Below are 12,089 nucleotides of genomic sequence, written 5' to 3'. Positions count from 1 at the left end.
CAAACTGCAAGCAGATGAGACCCGAAAACAGGTGACACAGGCACCCCGAGTCCTCAAACATAGTTTAAGGGCACCAAACAGTCTCAACGGTCAGTAGGGACTGACATACGAGATTTAATCCACCGCCCACGCCTCCGCCCACCTACTACCCCATCTGCTCCTCATCCACCAATCAGCCTGTGCTCCCATCTACCCACTTAGGCTGAGAAAGGCACCCTACAGAAAATTAAGGAGAAGGAGTGGGTCTTAGGTGCAGGGATGACTTCGCAGGCTACTTAGTAGTGTGCTGTGGGCTCTGTTTCTCTTCCCTGATGACCTGCCTCCGCCCATCCCTACGTTAGGCAGGTGCCAGACACTGTGTGAGGTGCCAAGGAGAAAGGATAGGTAAGATACAGTACTTGCTTTCATGGTTCCAGAAGCAAAAGAGAGTGATCAGACTTTTCAATCTGGTCTCTACTCCGAGGCTCCTTTCTCAGAGAAGGTGGAAATAACCAGTACCAAATCCCTAAGCCCAGAAAAGACTCTTGGTGGGTGGCATCCAGATGGCCTTAGAGACCTAGTGGGCCCTGGCTGCATAGAGTAGAGGAGAGAACTCATCTAGCGACAGCCACTGAATGTTTTCTCTGAAAAACAAGTGGTGGGCTCCTTGGGATTCCAAAAATATGAACTATTTTGTGGGAGAGAACATACATTACACGTGAAACATACAAGGAACATTTGTATAGCATAATAAGCTCACAAATTTGCATTATAGACAGGCAGTGCTTTCGGTGGTTGGTATAAAGCATTTCACCTCATTTTCTAGAAAGGGAAGAACTAGGACAGAAGAAAGCAAGTCCAGACTGAAGACACCTTCAGCTCAGAACAGGGAAGGCTCTTGCCTCCCTGCCACAATGGAGTCCGTATTTCGACAGTTTTCAGATCACGGTGAATTCTTTTGCTTTGCCACCTGCTAGGCTTCGCCCCCACACCCCTTCTGGCTTGGAGGCCAGGCTCATCGTCCTGTAAATAATACTAACCCGCTGCTAACCTCCTACACACCAAGCATTCCTGCTACTCGGAAGTCCTGAGCGGAAGTGCATGTCCCTCAGCTTCCTTTACTCGGATCTTATTTCCTTTCCAGACAGAACATTCTTCTCCTCTGGACAGGGATGATCCCCACTTTGAAGGGTAAAGTTGATCAAATCTCATTTTAAATCCCAGTGGTCTGGGAGCCTCATTATTAGTGCCAAAGCACATCTTCTTGTGCATGCCTAGCATAATATCTTGCACGTAGTAGGTCCTCAATAATTTGTTAAAAGCAAGGAAGGGACGCCTGAGTGGCTCAGTCGGTTAAGCATCTGCCTTTAGCTCAGGTCATGATCCCAGGGTCCTGGGATCGAGTCCCACATCGGGCTCCTTGCTCAGCGGGGAGCCTGCTTCTCCCTCTGCCTGCCTCTCCCCCTGCTTGTGCTCTCTCTTTCTGACAAAGAAATAAATAAAAATTAAAAAAAAATAAAAGCAAGGGAAAGGGGATGATGAGGAGAGAAGGATGGAAGGAAGAAGGAAGGATGGAAGAAAAGGAGAGAGTGAGGGAAAAGAGGGAATAATATAGAAAAAAAAGGTAGAGAAAGAAATTATTTTATAAAGACCCGACGTTCCCGCTAATAAACACCACCCAATAATGAAATATCCCCTTGTCCTCCTTAGCACATGATCTAAGCACGCTGTTGAGGTTTCTTTTCAGGGACATAACTTTCACAACAAATTAATCTATTAGAATTAATGGTTCAAAGTGATGGTTCTCAGAGTTTTCTCATACTTTGGGGACAAGACTGACCTGGACACCATTATAATAAAATAATAGCCACATGCAAACACACACACAGTAACCACACACAGTAATCTTCCTTAAAGATTTAAAGGAAATCTTTAAATGAACAGATAGAAGAACATTCTTAATTTTCACCCTTTCTCCAGCATACATGGAGGTGGAATTCTCATGTGAGAACGAAGCAGAAGAACACACAACAATGATAACAAAAAAGTCAAGCGGAGTTCCCAGAAATGGAATTTCTTGTAAATATCAAATGCAACCAATTGTTTCTATTTCACCTGACGCAGTAAATATGCATTGCATGACGTCCCCATTTTAGCAGCCATTCCTCAGTGTGAGGGATTCCAACCCCACGCAGGCTCACCTGGGGGTAAAGGGGTTCGGACAGGGAGGCTCTTAAAGGTGGGCCTCAAAGCACATCAGCGCACACGCTCCTCTCTCCCCTCGCGTGGCTCAGTGCTCAGCCGGCAATACTGCAAAAAGCAGTGAATTAAAGAATAAGACCACTTGGAGCAATCATAAAGCAATTGTTAAAAATAAACCAAATATATTATTATTATTAAAACTGTTACGTAAATAAAGGTGGGGTGAATTACGTTATTACTGTAAATAGTGGCACAGTCATACTCATCTCTGCTGGTCGCTGAATATATTACAAAGATGAATTCGTTTGGGGTAACTGAAGACTTCAGAGAAATGCTCTTGCTTCCATGTGAGAAAACAGAAAGCAGCAGTTTTCTCCCACTACATGGTGGTTTAAAGTAGAGCTTCTTGAGCTATCTACAGGGAAGGACTAGGGTTTTTTAAAATTTCTAATTACAGACCAGTATTTTTGTAAAACAACAAGAAAAACAAAAAAATTGCGGATGGGGCGCCTGGCTGACTCAGTGGGTTGGGCCTCTGCCTTCGGCTTGGGTCATGATCTCGGGGTCCTGGGATCGAGCCCCACGTCGGGCTCTCTGCTCGGCGGGGAGCCTGCTTCCCCCTCTCTCCGTGCCTGCCTCTCTGCCTACTTGTGATCTCTCTCTCTGTCAAATAAATAAATAAAATATTTTTTTAAAATTGCGGATGGAATAAAAAGCAAGCATACAAAACGTCAGCCTAAGTTCAGATTCGCCAGATATAAAATCACTTACACTGCTGCGAAACTCTCCAAATACTTGCTCCGGATCTCTGTATGTTTTTGTACGAAAACCACACAGGCTACTCTAGAACCCCAGAGTATGGCCCTCGGAGCAGCAGTGCTCGTGTCACCGGGGCACTCGGGAGGACACAGACGCTCATCCTCCAGCTACACTCGCTGAATCAGACTCCACATTTTAACACGGCCCTGGAGGGACATGTGTGCACGTTCAAGGATGAGAAGCATTGGCCCGAACTATAAAATCAAAAGCAACTGTACAGGCACGCAGACATACGCATATAACTTTAAGACCACAGAATGTTTTATGATCAACTCACCATATTTTATATAATAGGTATTTAATAAATTCACCCTTAAGCAAAGTTTAAGCCACTGTCAGCTGGGCCTGGTCTCCCTATCCCCTGGAGCTCACGATCTGCTTTACTCGAATCTCCAGATCCATGAAGATCAAGTTTCCCTGAGTTACATGATACTTTCCAAGGACTCACGTTCCCACGGTCACCTCTGCCTGTGGACTCCTCCTTCGGCCTGTGCTGGCTCAGTTCATGTTAACTCAGACAGCAAACAACCCCTTTATCATCTTCCATGGAAATCCATTCACCAAAGCGTTTGTTGATTCTGTTACAACTCATAATAAAACAGAGACATACGGAGACTTTCTGAACATGATTTTTAAAAAAGTACATCTAGGGGTGCCTGGGTGGCTCAATGGGTTAAGCCTCTGCCTTCAGCTCAAGTCATGGTCTCAGGGTCCTGGGATCGAGCCCTGCATCGGGCTCTCTGCTCAGCGGGGAGCCTGCATAGCCCCTCTCTCTCTGCCTGCCTCTCTGCCTACTTGTGATCTCTCTCTCTCTCTCTCTCTGTCAAATAAATAAATAAAATCTTTAAAAAAAAAGCCATCTAAGAAATTAAAAATAGAGCTTCCCTATGACCCTGCAATTGCACTCCTGGGTATTTACCCCAAAGATACAGATGTCGTGAAAAGGAGGGCCATCTCTACCCCAATGTTTATAGCAGCAATGGCCACGGTCGCCAAACTATGGAAAGAACCAAGATGCCCTTCAACGGACGAATGGATAAGGAAGATGTGGTCCATATACACTATGGAGTATGATGCCGCCATCAGAAAGGACGAATACCCAACTTTTGTAGCAACATGGACGGGACTGGAAGAGATTATGCTGAGTGAAATAAGCCAAGCAGAGAGAGTCAATTATCATATGGTTTCACTTATTTGTGGAGCATAACCAATAGCATGGAGGACAAGGGGCGTTAGAGAGGAGTAGGGAATTTGGGTAAATTGGAAGGGGAGATGAACCATGAGAGACTATGGACTCTGAAAAACAATCTGAGGGGTTTGAAGTGGCGGGGGGGTGGGAGGTTGGGGTACCAGGTGGTGGGTATTATAGAGGGCACGGCTTGCATGGAGCACTGGGTGTGGTGAAAAAATAATGAATAATGTTTTTCTGAAAATAAATAAATTGAAAAAAAAGCCATCTAAAAAAAAGTTAATCTAAGCCAATCTAAAAGTTAATACAATGTCCCATGGATAAATAACACTAGCAACGTTCCCAAAAATTTTGAAATGCCCACCATCACTTCTATTATTTGATATTTTGCTGGAAGTCCCTAGCCCATGCAATTAGCAGCACAAAGACATTTTAGGCATTCTCATTTAAGACATTCAAGACATTTAGGAATGAGAAACAAGGAACTAAAGTTCTTATTAGTTGAGATGATATGGAAGAATCCCTGGAAAACCCAATATAAACAGAAAATAAGACCAAAGACAATAAAAAATTCCAAAACATTGTAGAACATATGGTGAATGTAGCCAATAGCTTTCAGAAATATGCCAAAAGTAAGTTTGAAAACATAGGAAAAGAAAGGATTTCCCCTCCACTGCAACAACAAAGTTTAAATACCAATAAATAACTCATCAAAAAATATCTAAGATTTGAAGAAACACTTAAAAATGATATTGAGGAACATAAAAGAAGAACTAAACATTTGGGAGGGTCTTGCATATTCTTGTATAGGTTGACTAATTTTTCTAAAGAGTTTTAGTCTTCTTAAATTAACATATAATTTTTTAAATTTTATTTTTTCAGTGTTCCAAAACTCATTGTTTATGCACCACACCCAGTGCTCCATGCAATCCGTGCCCTCCTCAATACCCACCACCAGGCCCTCCCATCCCCCCATCTCCATCCCCTCCAAAACCCTCAGTTTGTTCCTCAGAGTCCACAGTCTCTCATAGTTTGTCTCGCCCTTTGATTTCCCCCAATTCTCTTCTCCTCTTCTTCTCCCAGTGTCCTCCACTACTTGTCCCTCACAAATAAGTGAAACCATATGATAACTGACTCTCTCTGCTTGACTTACTTCCCTCAACATAATCTCCCCCAGTCCCGTCCATGTTGCTACAGAAGTTGGGGATTCATCCTTTCTGATGGAGGCATCATACTCTATAGTGTATATGGACCACATCTTCCTTATCCATTCGTCTGTTGAAGGGCATCTTGGCTCCTTCCAGTTTGGCAACTGTGGCCATTGCTGCTATGAACTTTGGGGTCCATATGGCCCTTCTTTTTAAACTAACATATAAATTTAACATAACCTATGAAATTGCCATCCAGGTTTAAAAAAAAAAAACTTGACTAGCCAACTACAGATTTCATTCAGAAATATAAATAAGCAAAAGTACCAGGAAGAATTCTGAAAAAGAAGTGTAATGAGAGGTTAGTGATTGGCCAATACTTCAGTGAATCTGGCATTGGTGTGTTCTTGACTACAACAATGGCTCAGAGTAAAAAATCCAAAAATAGGCCCAAGAATACATGGGGACTTAATGTCTTAATAACGAGGAGATATCTCAAATCTAAGTATGGGTGAAGGAGTGTCTGGGCAGATAGAACATTGGATAAATCACCTTGGGACAATGAAGTAAAAATTTGAAAAATACAGAGGGGGGCTGGAGCTATAACTTATTCCTTACACCAGGATAAATTTCAAATATATAAATGTTTTAAAAATAAAAAGTAAAAACTTTGAAAATCTTGAAAAAATAAGAAAGAATTTATTTAGAACTTAAAAAGAAAGTACTTCTGACTATGCTACTAATACCCAGAAACCATAAAAAAAAAACTGTGCACATCAAGGTGCATAAAATTTACTTAAAGCAAAACTCACCATAAGAAAAAAAAACAAGAAAAATGATAAAAATGATTAAAAAATGATAAAAACAGAAAATATGTCTAACTTACTGTTACAGACTTACTGCGTCCTACTCAAAATTCACGTGTTGAAGCCTTAACCCCAAATATTACTTTAGGGCTAGTAATCTTCAGGGAGGTAATTAAAGTTAAAAGAAAACGGGCGCCTGGGTGGCTCAGTGGGTTTAGCCTCTGCCTTTGGCTCAGGTCATGATCCCAGGGTCCTGGGATCAAGCCCTGCATTGGGCTCTCTGCTCAGCTGGGAGCCTGCTTCCCCCTCTCTCTCTGTCTGCCTCTAAGCCTACTTGTGATATATCTCTGTCTGTGTCAAATAAATAAATAAAATCTTAAAAAAAATAAATTTAAAAGAAATCATAAGGAATTAGACAAAGACCATTCGAATTCACTTACATGTGAAACGTGAAAAACAAAACAAACAAAACTTATAGATACAGAGAACAGACTGGTGCTTATCGGGGGAAAACAGGAATGGGGGTGGGCAAAAAAGGGTGAAGGAAGCCACCTGTATGATTACGGATGGTAACTACTTATCAGGGTGATCACTCTGTAGTATATGCAAATATCAAACTCAGCAGAAGTTGCCAATGCAATCCTGAGTCTGAAATCTGTAGGACAGGCTGTCAGGGAAACATTTCCTGAACACCTACCATCTGTTGGACGTGGAGCCAGTCTCAGAGTCCATATAATGGGGGGGGGCCTGGTCCCCACCGACAGTCTCACCAATATGCTAGGGGGTAAGACAGACAGATGTTCAGACAATTTCATTGATTGCGGCTAATTTATAAAGTTACTGTGGGAATATAAAGAAAATATATTTAGCCATAGCCCTTACTCTGGAGGAGATGACCTCTGAATTGACTACCCCCCCAACTGTATTTTTAAATGTACAACTCAGTGGCATTAAGCACATTTACAGTAGTGGGCAACCATCACCCAGAATTGACTTTAACAACTAAGGAGGGCTTACTCCAGTTTAGTAGACACTGTCACATGCTACAGGAGAGCGCTTCTCTCCCCACCTCCATTTTTTCTTACACAAATGGCATCATACCTCACACAGTGTTTTTACCCATGTTTTTCTTTACCTAAAATATCTTGGAGGATTTCCATATAGTTACATAAAACATAGTATACAGTATACTATATTGTATACTATTCCACTGTCTGGATTAATATAACTTATGTAACAGGTCTTTCATTAATTACATAAATTTGGATGGTTTCTAATATATTCCTATTATAAACAACACTACAATGAATAAAAATGTACTTACATCATTTCTCACATTTTCAAGCGTATCTGTGGTATATGAAAGAAAATGGAATTGTGGGGGACCAGAGGAATTGTGGGAAAGAACAGAGAACTGTGGGAACCAAGGCAAATTGTGGGAGAGAACACAGAATTGTAGGGGACAAGAGAAATGGTGGGAGAGAACAGGGAATTATGGGGGACAAGAGGAATTTTGGGAGAGAATAGGGAATTGTGGGGGACTGGACAAATTTTGGCAAAGAATAGAATTGTGGGGGAACAGAAGAATTGTGGGAGAGACCAGAGAATGGTGGAGAACAAGAGGAATTGTGGAGAACACCAAGTTGTGGGAAACAAGGGTAACTGTGGGCGAGAAGAAAGAATTGTAGGAGAAAATGGGGGAATTGTGGGAGAGAATACAGAACTGTGGGAAACAAACAAAGGGATTGTGGGAAAGAACAAAGACCTATGGGTGAGTAGAGGAATTGTAGGCGGGAACAGAGAATTATGGGAATAAGGGGAATGGTGAAAGAAAACAGAATTGTGGGGGACCAGAGGAATTGTGGGCAACAACAGGAATTGTGGGAAATCATGGAGAGTTATGGGTGACAAAGGGAACTATGGGAGATAATAAGGATTTGTGGGAAACAAGGGGACTTGTGGGAGAAAACATAGAATTGTGGGAGATGGGGGAATTGTGGGGGGACCAGAGGTATTATGGGTGAGAACAGGGAATTGTGGGAATGAACAGAATTCTGGAAGAGAACAGAGAATTGTGAGAAAGCATGGAGAATCATGGGAAATAAAAGGAATTGTGGGAGAAAATAGGGAATTGTGGGAAATAAGTAGACTTGTGGGAGAGAACAAGGAATTGTGGGAGAGAAGAGGACTGTGGGAGAGAACAGAGAATTGTGGGAAAGCATGGAGATTTATGGGAGATGAAGGGAATTGTGGGAGATAATAGGGGTTTGTGGGAAGCAAGGGGACTTGTGGGAGAGAACAAGGAATTGTGGGTGACCAGTGGAATTGTGGGGGAGAAGAGGACTATGGGAGAGGACAGAGAATTGTGGGAAAGCCTGGAGACTTATGGGAGATGACAGGAATTGTGGGAAAGAACAGAATTGTGGGGGACCAGTGGAATTATGGGAAACAACAGGAATTGTGGGAGTGCATGGAGAATCATGGGAGGCAAACGGAATTGTGGGAGAACATAAGGAATTGTGGGAAGTAACTAGACTTATGGGAGAGAACAAGGAATTATGGGTGATCAGTGGAATTATGGGAGAGAAAAGGACTGTGGGAGAGAAAAGAGAATGGTGGGAAAGCCTGGAGACTTATGGGAGGCAAAGGGAATTTTGGGAAAGAACAGAATTATGGGGGACCAGTGGAATTGTGGGAATCAGCAGGAATTGTGGGAGAGCCTGGTGAATCATGGGAGACAAAAGGAATTGTCGGATAAAATAGGGAATTGTGGGAAACAAGAGGACTTGTGAGAGAGAACAAAGTATTGTTGCGGGGGACCAGAGAAATTGTGGGGAAGGAGAGGAATTATGGGGAGACCAGAGGAATTTTAGGAGAAATTTAGGAGAATTATGGGGTAGAACAGAGAATTGTGGGAAAGCATGTAGACTTATAGGAAACAAAGGGTATTATAGGAAAAAGCAGGAATTATGGGGGAGCAGAGGAATTGTGGGAAAGCATGGAGAATTGTGGGAAACAAAGCAAATTGTAGGAGATAACAGAGAATTGTGGGAAGCAAGAGAGCCTGTGGGAGAGCACAAGGAACTATGGGAGAAAACAGAATTGTGCAGCACCAGAGGTGTTGTTGGAGAATATAGAAAATTGTGAGAAACAAAGGGAACTGTAGGAGAGAACAGAGTAGTGGGGGTCCAGAGTGAGTGTGGGAGAGAATAGAGAATGGTGGGGAACAAGGGAAATTTTCAGAAAGAACAGGGAATTGTGGGAAACAAGAATTGTGGGAAGGAACAAAATTGAGGAGACTAGGAAATTGTGGGAAAAGGGAAGAATTGTGGGAGACAGGGAGTTGCAGGAGAGAATAGAAAATTGTAAGAAGAAAAAAAGACAATTGTGAGATAAAACAAGAATTGTCAGAGAAAGGAATATTATGGGAAAAGAGAGAATTGTGAGAGATAATGGTGTACTGGGTAAGAGAATAAAGAATTGTTAGAAATAAAGGGAATTGTGAGAGATAAGGGGAAAAACTGTGGGAAAGAAGAGACAATTGTGGGAGTGAATACAGAATTGTGTTTAAAAGGGAACTGTAGGAGATGTGGAATTCTGGAAGAGAACATAAAGTGGTGGGAGAGAATAAAGAAATTGGAGAGAACAGAGAATTATACTTGAGAGAGGGAACTGTGGAAAAGAACAGGGAATGTGGGACAAAAGGGAATTGTTGAAGTGACAAGGAACTGTGGGAGTCACAGGGAAGTGAGAAAGGGAAGGGAGAATTGTGGCAGCAAGTAGAGAATTGTGGGGGGAAATAGAATTGTAGGAGAAAAGAGGAATTCTGAGGAACAAAGAATTGTTGGAAAGAATAGGGCAGTATGGGAGACAAAGGAAATTCTGGGAAAGAATGGGGTATTCTGTAAAGCATCAGGGAATTGTGGATGGGATAGAAAATTTTGGGAGACACATGGAATTATGAGAGGGAGCAGAGAATTGTGGGAGACATGGAGAATTGTGGGAGATGGTATCATTGTGGAGAAAAAACAGAAACGTGGAAGACAAGGGGAATTTGGGGAAACAAAAGAATAGTTGGAGTGATGTAGAATTGTAGGAAAGAACAGGAAATCATGGAAAAAATAGAGAACTGTGCTTGAGACAGGAAATTGTGGGCAATCAGTTGCATTTCCATACACTGATATTGAACTATCAGTAAGAGAAAATAAGAAAATAATCCCATTTATAATTGCATCAAAAAGAACAAAATACCTAGAAATAAATTCCACCAAAAAGGTGTAAGGCCTGCATATTGAAAACTGTAAGATGTTTATGAAAGACATAGAGGAGGACACAAATAAATGGAAAGACATTCCATACTCACGGATTGGAAGAATCCATATTGAAGAATCCATACTATCCAAAGCATTCTACAGACTCAGTGCAATCCCTAACAAAATTCCAAGGGCATTTTTGACAGAAATAGAACAATCCTGAAGTTTGTATGGATCCACATGAGAACTTGAAAAGCCAAAGCATCCTGAGAAAGAATAAAGCTGGAGGCACTTCACTTTCTGATTTCAAACCACATTGCAAAGCTTTAGCACTAAAAAACAGTTTGGTACTGGCACAAATACAGACATTAAAAAATGGAAAAGAATCGTGAACCTCTTAATAAACCTATGAATGCTTGCCCAACTGACTTACAACAAAAGACCCAAGACTATACAATGGGGAAAAGACAATCTCTTGCATACGTGGTGTTAGTAAAACTGGCCAGCCACGTGCAGAAGAATGAAACTGGACCCCTATCTTACACCAGACACAAAAATTAACTCAAAAGGGATGGAAGACATGAACATGAGACCTGAAACTATAAAACTCCTAGGAGAAAACACCAGTAGTCCACTCCTTGACATCAGTCTTGGAGATAATTTTCTTGGATTTCACACCATAAGCAAAGGCAACAAAAGAAAAAATAAACAAGTAAAAATGAACATCAACCTAAATGGCTTCTGCACGACAAAGGAAAGCACCAACAAAACACAAAGGCAACCTACAAAATGGGCAAAAACATTTACAAATCAGATATCTGGTAAGGCATTAAGAGCCAATATATATAAATAGCTCATACAACTCAAAAGCAACAGAAAAAAAAGTCCAATGAAAAACTGAGTAGACATTTTCCCAAAGAAGACCTAGATGGCAAATAGCTACACAAAATGTGCAGAACAGGGACGCCTGGGTGGCTCAGTCAGCTAAGCTTCGACTCTCGGTTTCAACTCCGCTCATGATCTCGGGGTCCTGGGATCCAGCCCACACTGGGCCCTGCAGTCAGCAGGAAGCCTGCTAGAGGAAACTTGCTCTTCCCCTCTACCTTTCTCCCCACTCAGGTGCACTTGCGCATGCTCACTCTCTCTCTCTCAAAGCAATCAACAAATCTTTTTTAAAACAGTGCTGAACATCATTAATCATCAGGGAAATGCAAATCAACCCAACTAAGATTTCACTGCACAGTTGTTGGAATGACTACTCTCAAAAAGACAAGAAATAGCAAGTTGGGTATGGAGAAAAGGGAAACCTTGTGAACTATTGGTGTGAATGTAAATGGACATAGCCAGTATGGAAAAATTACGGGGGTGCCTCAAAAAATTAAAAATAGGGGTGCCTGGATGGCTCAGTCAGTTAAGCGGCTGCCTTCAGCTCAGGTCCTGACCCCAGGGTCCTGGGATCGAGCCCCACATCAGGGTCCCTGCTCAGCACAGAGCTTGCTTCTCCCTCTCCCTCTGCCTGCTGCTCTGCCTACCTGTGCTCTCGATCTATCAAATAAATAAGTAAAATCCTTTTTAAAAATTCCCCAAAAACTTAAAAATAGAACTTCTCTATGATCCAGCAATTTCACTGGGTAATTATCCAAAGGAAACGACTAACTCAAAAAGACACATGCACCCCTGCGTTCTCTGCACC

Source organism: Neovison vison, chromosome X (assembly GCF_020171115.1).
Source record: "Neovison vison isolate M4711 chromosome X, ASM_NN_V1, whole genome shotgun sequence".
In the NCBI taxonomy this organism is placed as follows: domain Eukaryota; kingdom Metazoa; phylum Chordata; class Mammalia; order Carnivora; family Mustelidae; genus Neogale; species Neogale vison.
The sequence above is the reverse complement of the archived record's forward strand: the minus strand, read 5'-3'. Positions refer to the sequence as shown.